At 40.6% G+C, this 14,259-nt stretch overlaps 1 protein-coding gene across 1 annotated transcript in view; it reads left to right on the top strand.

Moving 5' to 3' along the window:
* ETF1 (eukaryotic translation termination factor 1) overlaps positions 1–14,259 on the top strand; it is a 30,237-nt gene that overhangs the window by 511 nt on the left and 15,467 nt on the right.

Genomic DNA, 14,259 nt, shown 5'->3' with positions numbered 1-14,259 from the left:
ATGGCCTCCCCCTCCCGGTCTTCTAATACCGGTATGGGTGAAGTTTGGATGGGACAGGAAGGAGAGGTGGTGAGGGACAACCTCTTTATGACTCTTCCTGATATCTCTGGGTCTTCCAACACTCCCAAGATGACTTCCCCCAAATCCTCTAATTATCCCGGAGTTTCCTGGTGTTAGCTGTTACAGTATCCACCTATGAAATGAAAATGCCAACGTGTGCGGGGGGAAGGGGGGGATAGAGAGAAGATTTTGGTTGACGAATGCGTATCTGTATATTCAGGAGAAATTGGATTGTGAGGCCGTTGAAGTGAACTGTTAACTACAGGGTCCTCTTCGGCCTTTCTCTGGAACTTCCAGGGATAGAGGTGCCTGATGTACTAATGCTTGTTGAAATTTAGAACTGAATTAGGTGGGCTTTTGGTCTCCTTTTGTAAGTTTTCTGGGTGGGCCCAGGGGAAGATTACATTGAAACTGGCTGTATGTGCTTTTTTTTTTTTAGATTAAAAAAGAATTACTTGTTTTGGGAATGTATGTCAGAGGTATTCCCATTTTTTTAGTTTACTTATTTTGTTCCTTTCCTGGTTATAGGAACTTTTTGCTTACAGGAAGTGGCCCAAAAAAAAAAAAAAAAAAAAAAGGCGTTTGGAACATTACATATTTGTATGTGTGAGCATTCTTAGAATAGCAGAGTGCCTTGCTCCAGGCTATGTTGAAAGTTTGTTTTCAAGGCAGGAATTGGACATTCTGGTTTCCATCCCAGGGCTGTTCTTGATTGGTTGGTTTGCAGTGATAGAATTAATCAAGCTTTTAATTGTTACTATATGAAATAAGGTGTACTTAGTTACATGGACGGCCCTGAGCTAATAGATTGGTTTTGCCTTGTGTTTTGTACTTACTAAATTAGTGACAGTCCTGCTTGAGATGAAGCTCCTGAAAGTTTGGCTCTCAGTTTAGCGACTTGGGCTTTTGCTAACCCTTTCCCTAGTACAAATTGAAAGTAGCAGCTTATTTTTTACTTCTTAAGTTTGTTTCTTTGAATTTAATAAAATACTCAGACCTATTTAATAATCTTACAGGAACTTGAACACAAGTGGTTCTCTGCCATATATGTTAGATTGAATAATTAGTCCCCAAGTGTGAGCATATTTTACAAGGGGGGGTAGGTAGTACAGGTCATGACCCATTATGTATGATGCACTACCAAGAATTAGATTCTTTTATTTCACTAGGATCTTCTGTTGTGTTACTTTCAATTGAGTATGGCTTTTATGGATTGTTGTTGCAGTGTTTAAAGTTGGATATGACCTGTATATTTGTTCTCTTATTACTTTACTTTGGGGGCATTAGAATCTGCATACCTGATATTCTCTGCAGAAGTCTAAAGTGTACATTTACGACGGTAGTTTCCCGGTTGTCTGAGTGTAGTGACGTTAAAAAATAACACTGTGTAGTAACAGTATTCCCTTCTGCTTAAGGAAGCTCATTCTCATATTTGTCCCTAGCCATGTTACCTAGCTACCTGAAACTTTTAAGCTCCTCTTCAAGGCTTTTAGAGGCTTTATCCCTTTGATTAGTAAAGTTTTAAGCACACTTAAAATGAAATTCTTATGCATAACTTTTCTTCTAAGTGATGGAGTTAGTTTGAACATTTTAGATAAGGATTAAGCTGTCTAAACTATCTGGGAGTAGTCTTCATTTAAACAAATAATGTGGTTGATAATCATGTCCTGCTTTGCCTTTATTCAGGGTTTGATTGCATTTTGATCCCATGAAAATTTTAAATCTTTGCCATCTCTGGGTATCAGTAAGGAGCCACAACTGTATTCAGTTTGGCTCTGAAGTTTCCCAGTACATATCAGTTTCTTTTCAGAAATAGGAAGATTGCATGTTCATGGCTATATTGTATTAAAATCAGACTCAGATCATCATACTGTATGATGAGAAATGTTTTCTTTACCTAATGCTAAAATATTTTAAGGAGAAATGTCATGACCTTTAAAAAACTGGATGACAATCTGTGTGCTGGTGTTTGCAGGTAGCCTTTGGGCTGAAGGAGAAAACTGAGGTCTTCAAGCATGGTTATTAGCACTAGTAAAACTTAGTGTTGGATTTATAGAATTGTTTTTGAAATAAAGTTTTGTGGGGTTTTTGTTTGTTGTTTTCTTTTTTAACTCTCCCAGCAGTATAGAATTCTGGGCACGAAAACCAGATTGGTTTGTTTTTAACAGTAACTATAAGAAATGCTGGGATAAGAGTAATTTTGAAATTCAGAGTCGGTTTATGACTATCTCTTGATAATATCACCCAAATGTAGCTTTGAAAGGGAACCACTGCAAAATGGACCCAGTAATTAAGTACATCTGAACAGAATGAAGTTGCTAAGCACAATAATTATTAAGTGTGTAGTATATTATAGACACTGCTAAGACACTATTTCATTTAATCCTCACAAGAAGTATTGCCACCTTTTGATAGCCAAGGCAACTGAGGCTGAGAGGGAAATAACTTGGTGTCTGAAGTGTAGCAGAGCTCAGGACTTGAAGCATTGTGTTACACAATGCATTGAATATATTTTTTTTTTCCCAAAAACACAAGGCTGGGTTCACTCAAATTGTAATCTAAGCTATAATAGACTATTTTATTTTATTTTATTTTTTTTTTTTTTATTATTTATTTATGATAGTCACAGAGAGAGAGAGGCAGAGACACAGGCAGAGGGAGAAGCAGGCTCCATGCACCGAGAGCCCGATGTGGGATTCGATCCCGGGTCTCCAGGATCAGGACCTGGGCCAAAGGCAGGCGCTAACCCGCTGCGCCACCCAGGGATCCCGACTATTTTATTTTAAAGATTGTATTTATTTAGAAAGAGAGCATGGGTTGGGGGAGGAGGTGGCAGAGAGAGAGAGAAGCAAACTCCCCACTGAGCAGAGTCCACAATGGGCTCAGCTAGATCTCAACCCTGAGATCAGGACCTGAGCAGAAACCACAAGTCTGGTGCTCAGCCAACTGAGCCACCCAGGCGCGTATAACAGACTATCGTAATGTTGTCATGTCTTTGGAAGAGCATTCGTAAGAGCCAAAATGGCTAAAATAGGGAACTTGGTGGAGGCTTTTGTAGCCCTCGTCATACTTAATTTTCTGAGTTGAAAGAAGTATTACACGTATAACTTAAATTTCAGTTTGTGGAACATACCTATTTAGTCTCATGTGAGTCTAATAGAATGTTAGGTTGTATGTTAATAAAATAACCTGCCACTACTTTTGGTATACATAAATCCCACTTAAGGTTTAGTGGAAGTTCTTCCTGGTGTGTGATTGCTCCTGGTACATTCTTCACCGTTGGCTGAATGAGGACAAATGTGTACATAAGCCAGAACTGGAACTAGAGCCACGTGAATGGAACTGTGGTTGTGGATATTTTGGATAAGGAACTAAAGCAGGTGAATATATCTTAAAAGAAAGATGGGTGGGAAATTTTGGTGTTTTTTTTCCTGCTAATGTTTTCTGAACCAGCAAGAAGTAGCTCCAAATATAAGGCTGGGAGATTTATAATTTTCATGTAATAAAATCATTGCCAGAGCCTGTTCTAGTTAAGAGCAGTGGTAAATGTGACAGACAAGGATAATTTGGGCTAAGTTGCATCTGTGAGTGTTCGAATGTTTTTTTACTTAACTTGACCAAGGAACCTTGTATATTTCAGAAATAATCTTAGTCAGATAACCCATGTTTTAAGATCTGCCCAGTTTGTAGACTTTATTTGGGTCTTCTGTGGTGGTCTTGGGCATTTTAAAATCTTACTGTTTAGTTAGAAGCAATTTGTAGGTACTTTGACTTTGAAGGAAATAGAAACAACCTAGCTTACTGACTGCTTTTCCTCTCCTGAAATACATAGCTTCTTTTCTCCTCTAAGTAGTTCTGATAACAGATGGGGCAAAGGGGGTTCCCCCACATTAAGCATTTTTCCAGTTCTTAGCGGATAACAGCTGGGTGTCCTCCAGTTTAATTCTGGCACTACATAAAGTTAGCATCTGTCCCGTTAAGTGCTCAGTCCCACAAGACTGCCCCCTTTTATGGTAAGTCTGGGCCTCCCCTATTTCTGACCTATGGGCATTAAATTGGGGATTTAATAATTTGCTAGAGTGGCTCACAGAACTTAGGGAAACACTTTATTACGTTGACTGGGGGGAGGGTTGTTTGTTTTGTTTTAAGATTTTATTTATTCATGAGAGACAGAGACATAAGCAGAGGGAGAAGCAGGCTCCCTGTGGGGAGTCTGGTGCAGGACTCAATCCCAGGACCCTGGGATCACGACTTGAGCCAAAGGCAGAGGCTCAATCACTGACCCATCCAGGTGCCCCCACATTGACTGGTTTTATAAAGAATACAAATGAAGATTATATAGGGTGAGGGTCAGAAGCATCTGAGTACAAGAACTTCTGTTGCTGTGGAACTGGGGCATACTGCCTGGGTTTACCAACCTAGAAGTTCACTAAATCTTACTTACGAGTTTGTAAAACTTAATCTGCAGACTCTCCTTCCACACCAGACCTTTCTCAGAGATCTGTGGATGGAGCTGAAAGTTCCAGCCCTCAGTTAGGTGGTCTTCCTGGTGATCCCAGTGGCCCCACCCTTAAGTCACTTTGTTATCATAAACTCAGGTGTACTCCATAGATATTCCTTATGAATAGCAAAACCCATCACCCAGAACATTTTAAGGGCTTTAGAAGCTTTGTCAAAAGCTATGGACAGGGGATCCCTGGGTGGCTCAACGGTTTGGCGCCTGCCTTCAGTCCAGGACATGGTCCTGGGACCCGTGATCAAGTCCCACATCAGGCTCCCTGCATGGGGCCTGCTTCCCCCTCTGCCTGTCTCTTCCTCTCTCTGTGTGTGTCTCTCATGAATAAATAAATAAAACCTTAAAAAAAAAAAAAGCTGTGGACAAAGACCAAATACATTTCTTATAGCACATAGCCATTTTTTAAAATCTATACAGAATTTTTCACATTGTGTTGGATTAAAAGTAATTTTGTGAGAGGCTCCTGGGTGGCTCAGTTGGTTAAGCATCCAACTCTTAATCTAAGGGTCATGAGTTCAAGCCCTTTTATAAGGCTCCATGCCCTGGTGTTGAGTCTAATTTTTAAAAAAGTAATTTTGTGAGATGAATGGGCTTATTTTAACCATAGAGACAAATAAGATGGACAGGCTATTAATATGGTTTTATATTAAATGTGTTTGAATACCTACTCCAAGTGAAAATTATTGTTGATTTTTTTTTTTTTTTAAGATTTTTTTATTTATTCATTAGAGAGAGAGAGAGAGAGGCAGAGACACAGGCAGAGGAAGAAGCAGGCTCCATGCAGGGAGCCCAACACGGGACTCAATCCAGAGACTCCAGGATCACACCCCAGGCCAAAGGCAGGCGCTGAGCCACCCAGGGATCCCAAAATTATTGTTTAATAGAACATTCACCTGGGCAGCCCAGGTGGCTCAGTGGTTTTGCGCCACTTTCAGCCCAGGGCGTGATCCTGGAAACCCGGGATCGAGTCCCATGTCGGGCTCCCTGCGTGAAGCCTGCTTCTCCCTCTACCTGTCTCTGCCTCTGTTGTGAGAAAACTTAAATAAGTTTGGCAGCAGGGCTGAATGGCCTTAAATCGTATTTGAAGATTCAGGAGAAATGTGCCTCTTTTCCTTAGACCCACTGCTGGAACTGTCTAACTGAGAAGGTGAAGAGCAGAAATTTCTTCAGAGTCCAATGAATTCTCTAGCAATCTCAGAATAAAACCTTCTCATAGGCTACATTCTATAGATGTCTCTTTCTTAATGAGGAGGAGAAGTGATTATAGGGGTTCAAGGCTCTCCTCTCCTTTCCAACAGGTTGGAAATTAGGTTTCTTGGGCAGCCCGGGTGGCTCCGTGGTTTAGCCCCGCCTTCAGCCTGGGGTGTGATCCTGGAGACAGAGGATCCAGTCCCACGTCAGGTTCCCTCCATGGAGCCTGCTTCTCCCTCTGCCTGTGTGTGTGTGTGTGTGTGTGTGTGTGTGTGTGTGATGAATAAATAAAATCTTTAAAAAAAAAAGGTTTCTTGTGGGTACTTTCCTCAAAGAACATGAAGGTTCCCTTTGATAGCAGCTTTATCTTATACCACTGGACACACTTTAAACCCTGTCTGCTGTCTGTTAAGATGGAAACATCCATTTTTTCATATTTTTGTCACTTTCTGAACAGACAGGTTTTGTTTTGTTTTGTTTGTTTTTGAGAACACAAGTGGGGAGGAGGGGCAGAGGGGGAGGAAGAAGCAGGACCCCCCGCCCCCCCGCCACTGAGCAGGAAGCATGAGGGGCTCTATTGCAGGACCTCAGGACCACAACCCCAGCCAAAGGCAGACACTTAACCAACTGAGCCACCCAGGCACCTAGAGGATGTTATCTGTTAACTTTTATTTTATTTTTAAGATTTTATTTATTATCATTCTCATAGATGCAAAGATGAAAACAGATTTCATTCTTATACATTATACACTGATCACATTTTCTGTGATCCAGCCCTTTCTCTTTTATCTACTTAATTTGTATGTTAATGGATGCTTTATAAGTTTGCATTGTTCTTTTTTTTTTTAAACCCTCCAAGTTCTGTATCTTTTTTTTTTTTTTTTAAGATTTTATTTATTCATTCATGGTAGACACAGAGAGAGAGGCAGAGACACAGGCAGAGGGAGGAGCAGGCTCCATGCAGGGAGCCTGATGTGGGACTCAATCCCAGGACTCCAGGATCACGCCCTGGGTGGAAGGCAGGCGCTTAAACCGCTGACCTACCCAGGCTGCCCTGTTCTGTATCTCTTAACAGTAATTTTCAGACATGAAGTTTTCATCCAGTTTATGCTTTGTCTTTTGTCACTATCTTTCCATTTTCAGATGCCTGATAACTTCTTGTCATGCAGATAACTCAGGAATATTGGGCATATGCTCCTTTGTTTTCTCATTTTATTTGATATCCTCTAAGGTCCCCTTTAGGAGAATGATCCCAGTCAAAACAAAAGATTGTCTTTTCCCTGCTGTATTTGGGGCCTTTAAATTAGATTTTTCCTCAAACTCACATCTAAGTATATGAAAAAGAAGCCCATAAATGCATTTTAACAACTAACCAGTTAGCTTAGAAGCTTCATCAAATATCTTCCATAAGTTGGACACAGGACATTTGGAAGAAACGTGTGATACAATGAGAACATGGTCTCACACAACCCTGGATTGATATGAATCATTTCCAGATCCATGTTAGTAAATACAGAACAACACAGTAAATGTTGAAGTGGGACATGGTGTAAGCAGATGAATAGGGTCTTGAGCAAGGTATTGGACATTGTCAAAAAAACAAGACATTGTATAACTATTCAGGCAGATTTCCTAGGGGTGGCAAGTAGCGTTTTAGAATGTTACCTAGGGAAGTGTTATTTGGCTGATACAGTATCTTTGATACAGTGGTGGAGTGGAGCTGTAACTGATCTGCAGCTTTGAAATTGAAATTGAAATTCATTCTTGATTGAAAGCCAGTTAGCCTAAAATTAGATCCAAGAGCTTTGTGTTGGTTGATGGTTGGTGAGCTGTCGGGGTATTGAAATAGCGCAGAGCATTTGTGCATGTGTGCCTTGTTCATAAAGTTGGCATGACATAGCTGAAGACAATCCCAACAGTTTGCCTTTCAACCTAAATAAACTTTAGTTTGCAAGTAATGAAAATGTGCTGATTCCCAAACATGAATTCCTTAATACCTCTGGATTTTTTTTTTTTTTAACTTCAGTTTGCCAACATGCAGTATAACACCCATGCTCATCACATCATGATGTGATTAAGGGCCTTCCTTAATGCCCATCACCCAATTACCCTCTGGATATCTTTAGCTTTTTACTGAAAAAGCGTTTTCTTCCCTTTTTGGCTACCCCATTCTCTGGCATCTTCTGGCCTTGATGACTTCACTTAAGCAAGGAGCAGCCTCAGGAAAGACAAGGTTAGAGGTTCAGGACTGGGATATGTTTTAATGAAGTTATAAAACTAGTTTTCTGAAGATGAGTTGAATAGCATACATTTTGACTCATAACAGCTTTTTGAGGAAACTATGACCATTTCATGGATGAAGAAATTGAAATATAGAGATTAAGTAGCTTTCATGATATCATAACCTTACATAAGGGGCAATGTTAGATTTTCTGTTCCTACTTTTCTGATTTCAGAGCCTGTAATCCTGTTATACCATACTGCCTTGCTCTTTGATTAGTGTTTTTTCTGCTAAGTAAAAACATCTCCCATTCCCTTCTGAAAGGACTCTTATCCAAGGAGATTTGCATTTACTAGAGGGAGCAGGTGTGCTGAGACCCAGAAACAAAGATAAAAGGAAAACAGGCATGCTTTTTGCAAATCTACCCAAGGAAGAACGTGGGTACCAAACATACTCTTAATGAGCATCACTGGTGAGGGAAATAACTTGCTTTGAAATCCTTCTCCAGAAGCTCATTTTGTGTATTAGAAAGAACAGTAACAGGAAGGCAGTGGCTTTTGTTTTATTTGAAAAGTACTTGCATTGTGATAAATATCAGGTAAATTGTCTCATTTATAAGGTCCCATGTAGAACGCTGATCACTAATGCTGGTTGTGATTGATATCTCTAGGCTTTGCCTTGATGAAAGAATGCTAGAGAAAGTTTCCAGCTGCTGCTTCCTGGTGGAACATTCCACTAGGTGAGCTTTGTGAAGTTGTTATAATTTTTTTATATGTATTTTTAAAAATTTTTTGGAGCAAAGGGCAGAGGGAGAAAAAGAATCTTAGGCAGGCTGTACACCCAGTTCAGATGTGGAGCTTGATCTCACAACCCTTAGATCATGACTTGAGCTGAAATCAAGAGTTGGATGCTTAACTGACTGAGCCACCCAGGTGCCCCTATAGTTTTTCTGAGACCAAGTAAATGCCTATAAATTGTAGAAAAAGTAATACACCAGATATATACATTTTTGTTTTGGATGACTAATCCTAATGTTGAAGGTAAAGTATGAAAATGAACCTTTGTAAACTTTGTGCTGGAAATTTTTGCTGGGACATGTGAGTTACTCTTTATGACAGAGGCTGCTTTAATGTCTCAGTATGTTCAGATCTTGGACCTTGTCCCATCTGGTAATGGCATCTGACCCCTAAGGTCAATTGCATAAATCAATTTCAGGTAACTGTCTAGCCTTTTGAACAGTAACAGAATCCTCCCTCCTAGTTTGATATTCTGCAAGCTCTTCATAAAAGACGGCCCCATCCACCTCCAACCAGCATAAGAGATGATGGGGCAGGGCATCAAGTTGAGGGTGAACAAAAGAAGACACTTTGGAAGTATTAGTTTTGTTATATTAAGGACTAACAATGGTTTGAGGGGTTTGGCAAAGGTAAAGCTGAGACAGTCATTTCTTGGGGAGTGTTAGTTCCTCTCCAAAGACTAGCAAAATTTTAATTGGTATTTTGTATGGTAGTTTAGAATAAATCTCTGGTGTTTGCTTAGAAGAGACTATGTAGAGAAGATCTTATTTCTGATGTTAGGAATTAACTGTATTCATCAAATTCATGTTCTAAAATTTTTGTGCCCTTAAGGTTATGTAGACCTAGTGTAAGCAACACGTTATTTCACTTTTTGATACTTGGTGGAAGAGAAAATGGGTTCAGATCTTTGAAGTGACTGATAACCAGACAAGTGGTGACTGACTCTGGATTATGTCACAATAATGAAAACCCATGCCACAGCTGTACGATAAAGTTACTTAAAGTTTCAGAGGGAAATGGATTTCTGTATTTCTTATGATAAGTTACAAAACCATTTTGTAACTAGTGTTCTTGCCATATTATCTTGAACTGCATTTTTGGTTTGGTTATTTGTTCTATTGGAAGATTTGGTAAGACCTGTAATCCAAGAAAGGTAATTACCACCTACTACCAAGTCCCCTTTTATCTCTGGACTTACTCAGACTCTAGTAAGACTTACCACACCATCTAACGTGCTTCCCCCCTCCCTCTGCTGTGATGTTAATTCTTTCTGACTATACTATTAAAGAACAGAGGGATAGGGTACAAGGAGCTAGAATTCCATGTAGTTACCTTTTAGTGAGCCCTTAATATTTGTTATCCACGCTAAGCACTTGACATATATTACAGAATCCTCATGACCTTGTGAAGAAAGTAGAAACTCAGGCCCAAAGAGATTTATGTAAGTTGCTGTAGGTTATGTAGATAATACATGACATGAACCCAAATCTGATTTTATAAATCTGTGCTCCTGGGGTGCCTGGCTGGCTCAGTCAGAAGAGCATGTGACTCTTGATGTCATGATCATGGGTTCGAACTCCATGTTGGGTGTAGAGATTACTTAAAATTTTTTAAATCTTATTTAAAAAAACAAAAATCCAGGCAGCCTGGATGGTTCAGCGGTTTAGCGTGATCCTGGAGTCCCGGGATTGAGTCCCATGTCGGCTCCCTGCATGGAGCCTGCTTCTGCCTCTACCTGTGTCTCTGCCTCTCTCTATCTCTGTATCTCTCATGAATAAATAAATAAAATCTAAAAAAAATAAAACACGGGATCCCTGAGTGGCGCAGCGGTTTAGCCCCTGCCTTTGGCCCAGGGCGCGATCCTGGAGACCCGGGATCGAATCCCACGTTGGGCTCCCGGTGCATGGAGCCTGCTCCTCCCTCTGCCTGTCTCTGCCTCTCTCTCTCTCTCTCTCTGTGACTATCATAAATAAAAATTTTTTAAAAATAAAAAATAAAAATAAAAAAATAAAACAAAAATCCATACTCCTAACCAACCTCCCACATTGTTTCTGTATTAGGCCCATATCAAAAAGATATCTACAGTTTCAAAGTTAAACTTAGTTTTGCGGGCAGCCCCAGTAGTTCAGCGGTTTAGCGCCACCTTCAGCCAGGGGCGTGATCCTGGAGTCCTGGGATCGAGTCCCACATCAGGCTCCCTGCATGGAGCCTGCTTCTACCTCTTTCTCTCTCTGTGTGTCTCTCATCAATCAATAAATAAAATCTTAAAAAAATAAATAATAAACTTAGTTTTGCATGTTTGGTAAAAGAAAAATAGAAATCCCATGGTGAATAAAGAATATGGACAGGGGGGATCCCTGGGTGGCGCAGCGGTTTGGCGCCTGCCTTTGGCCCAGGGCATGATCCTGGAGACCCGGGATCGAATCCCACGTCGGGCTCCCGGTGCATGGAGCCTGCTTCTCCCTCTGCCTGTGTCTCTGCCTCTCTCTCTCTCTCTGTGACTATCATAAATAAATAAAAATTAAAAAAAAAAAAATTAAAAAAAAAAAAAAAAAAAAGGCATCTAACTTTGGCTCCTGACCTGCGGTCTCTGCACTCAGTAAGGAGTCTGCTCCTCTCCCTCTCCTCCTCCCCCTGCTCATGCTTGCTCTAGCTCTCTCTCATATAAATAAATAAAATCTTAAAAAAACAACATATGGACAAAGGCAGTAGAAATTAGAGAGGAACTCGTTGCTTTATACCCGATGATCCATATAATGTGGCTAGCTTAGCGATTCCCAAAAATGATTTGAATAAGATTTAAGTTGAGCTTTTTTGAGCTTAAAAAAGGATGGTGGGAAGCTTTGGCTACTCATCTCCTAGGCACAATCCCAGTCATCAAACATTGATATGATAGCTCCTTGGGGAACACACACTCTAAATCCCAACTACAGAGTATACTAGGCAGTCTACTACCTGGTCCTAAACTGAAAGTAATTCTGTTAAGTTGGGGTGATGAGATGGGTGGGCAGGGCATTTGGGGGTAGTGGGTGTTCTGTCAGGGAAAAGTTGGACAGTTCATTGTGGTTGTACTGCTGCTAGGCCAAATGACATCTGCTTACCTCCAGCTGGTGGCTTTCTGAGTTTCTCTTCTCTAGTTGGGGACAGAGTCCTAGAATCCCTGGCTTCAGCTGGCCAAGAAATTCTGCTTCAAGTTGCAGAAAGCAAGCCAGACCCAGTGATTCTCAGCCCTATTACACATCAGAATTGATATGATTGTATTTGAATCAGTCTTTTTTTTTTTTTTTAAGATTTTATTTATTTATTCATAGAGACACAGAGAGAGAGAGAGGCAGAGACACAGGCAGAGGGAGAAGCAGGCTCCACGCAGAGAGCCCGACGTGGGACTTGATCCAGGGTCTCCAGGATCACGCCCTGGGCTGCAGGCGGCACTAAACCGCTGCGCCACTGGGGCTGCCCAGGAAGGGGAGATCTTTTTGTGTATGAGAATTATTTTTTTGTTTTGCTCTTTTAGAAAGTTTTCCCAAGGAAAACTTGCACTGAAGTGCAAATAGTTCAGTAGACAGCCTTGCATGAACCACAGTTTTTTTTTTTTTCCAGCTACCTTTCTAAAGTGTTGAGCATCATTGATGAACTTGATAAAACTTATACAAGTCAGAGTGCCTAGATTGTCTTTGCCTGTCTTGTCAGAAGGTACCTTGAATCCAAAGTCTGCAACTCTGTGATACCTGAAGTTCTACACACCCCGGAGTACAGGCTCTGCTCTGCTCACCTTGCTTTTTCTACCTTACAGGTATTTCAGACCTGGCCCATAGAGTGACTTTATCAATGCTGCCCTGTCCATATTGCTCAGGGTTCAGGAAACCTTGGATGAATAACTGGTGGCACTATCGTAACTTCCCACATCAGGAAGGGAAACTTTTCCTTCAGCGGTGTGAGACTGAAGGAAGGAAGAGCTGTCAGCTCTTTATTTAAATTCTCTTCCTTCCGGAGTTCTGTCTGGCTTTATTTACTGTCTGCATTTAGTCTATTTACAACTACTTCTTCCTTCTGTCTCCCAGCTATTTTGTTGCTCAGAAGTTAGTCCTCTGGAAGCATTGATAAACCCTTCTTTGATAAGGGAAAGTGCCCCAAATATGGTGAGAACAAGAAGGAATCGAAGAGCAGAGGCCCCAGAAAGCCTTATGTACCACATTGTTAAATGCTTTGTCTTGCTTTGCCCAGTCTTTACAACCTGCATGTGAATCATTGCTGTGCTGCATAATTCACTGACTCTTGAATGAGAGCCTTTTGATTTTTGGTAAAGGATATAGTGACAAAGCAGAACAGTAGATGAAAACCTATTAAAATTTTAAAAGGATATGTTGCAGATGTGTCCAGCAACTCCTTGGTGAAAGGTTTACTTCTCCTTCTTCCCTGTGGGTTGCTTGGGTTGCTTTAAAATAAAATATTCAACTTCCTTGATTTTATTTTGGTGTTTACACAAACTGGTCTAACAGCTTTGATTGGCTTGCCTTGGGGGTAAATGAGTGCTTATTTTGTTTGGAAGCTTTACTGGAAAAACTTTATTTCTCTTAAAGCCAATATACAAAAAAAACAACAACAACAAAAAACCAGGTATTATAAAGTAGCCTTTAAATAAAGAGGAACTTTAAAAGGTGGGGTCACCTGGGTGCCCCAGTGGTTGAACGTCTGCCTCTGCCTTCGGCTCAGGCCTGTGTCTCTGCGCCCCCCTCTCTCTCTCTCTCTCTCTCTCTCTCTCTCTCTCTCAGTGTGTGTGTGTCTCTCATGAATAAATAAAATTTTTAAAAAAATTAATAAAATAAAAACTTTAGGTGTTTGTTTCCACCACCACCATCCCACATAGGATAGTTTCACGGAAACTAGTGAAAGGTACTTTTTTGAGTGTTAATCAAAATCCAAAGGAGTAAGAAGCCAAAACTAACTTTCAGGTGGTGCTTGAGATTGAGCAACTTGGCAGAAATACGACGATTTTTTTTTTGCAAGCTACATTTCTGAATTAGTTAAGTAGAAACCTATTCCTCAGGAATCTTCACTACTTTGTACTCTCTAGAATGTTACGTGGATGTAAGTGTAAAGTTGGTTGTCCAGCTCTGGTGCTATACAGTGAAGTTGCTTAATGAATGCTTATCTGCTTAACCTATCTGCAGTGGAAAGTAAATAGCTGCTTATCTTAAGGTCATTGCTTTGTCCTCTGCATGATTATCTTGCTTTAAGGATTTCCTTCAGGCATTTTGAGTTCACTCAGTGAATTTGTCCCAACATCCTCTTTAGCGTCAAACTTTTCATCCTTTGGGGTTTGGTGCCTGTTTGCTTCCTGAGCTGAGTGAGCTTCACCCCTGCTATCCTTGGAGCCCCTTCTCATTCCATTCCCTACTGATTGCCTCTTTGCTAGTTCCATCTCCTAGGAAACTACTCTGTAAATCAGAGCACGTAAGCTTTTAAAAACTGAG

The sequence above is a fragment of the Canis lupus genome, chromosome 11, assembly GCF_011100685.1.
Source record: "Canis lupus familiaris isolate Mischka breed German Shepherd chromosome 11, alternate assembly UU_Cfam_GSD_1.0, whole genome shotgun sequence".
Classification (NCBI taxonomy): Eukaryota; Metazoa; Chordata; class Mammalia; order Carnivora; family Canidae; genus Canis; species Canis lupus.
Note: the sequence above shows the minus strand (reverse complement) of the source record. Positions and strands in the feature narration are given on the sequence as shown.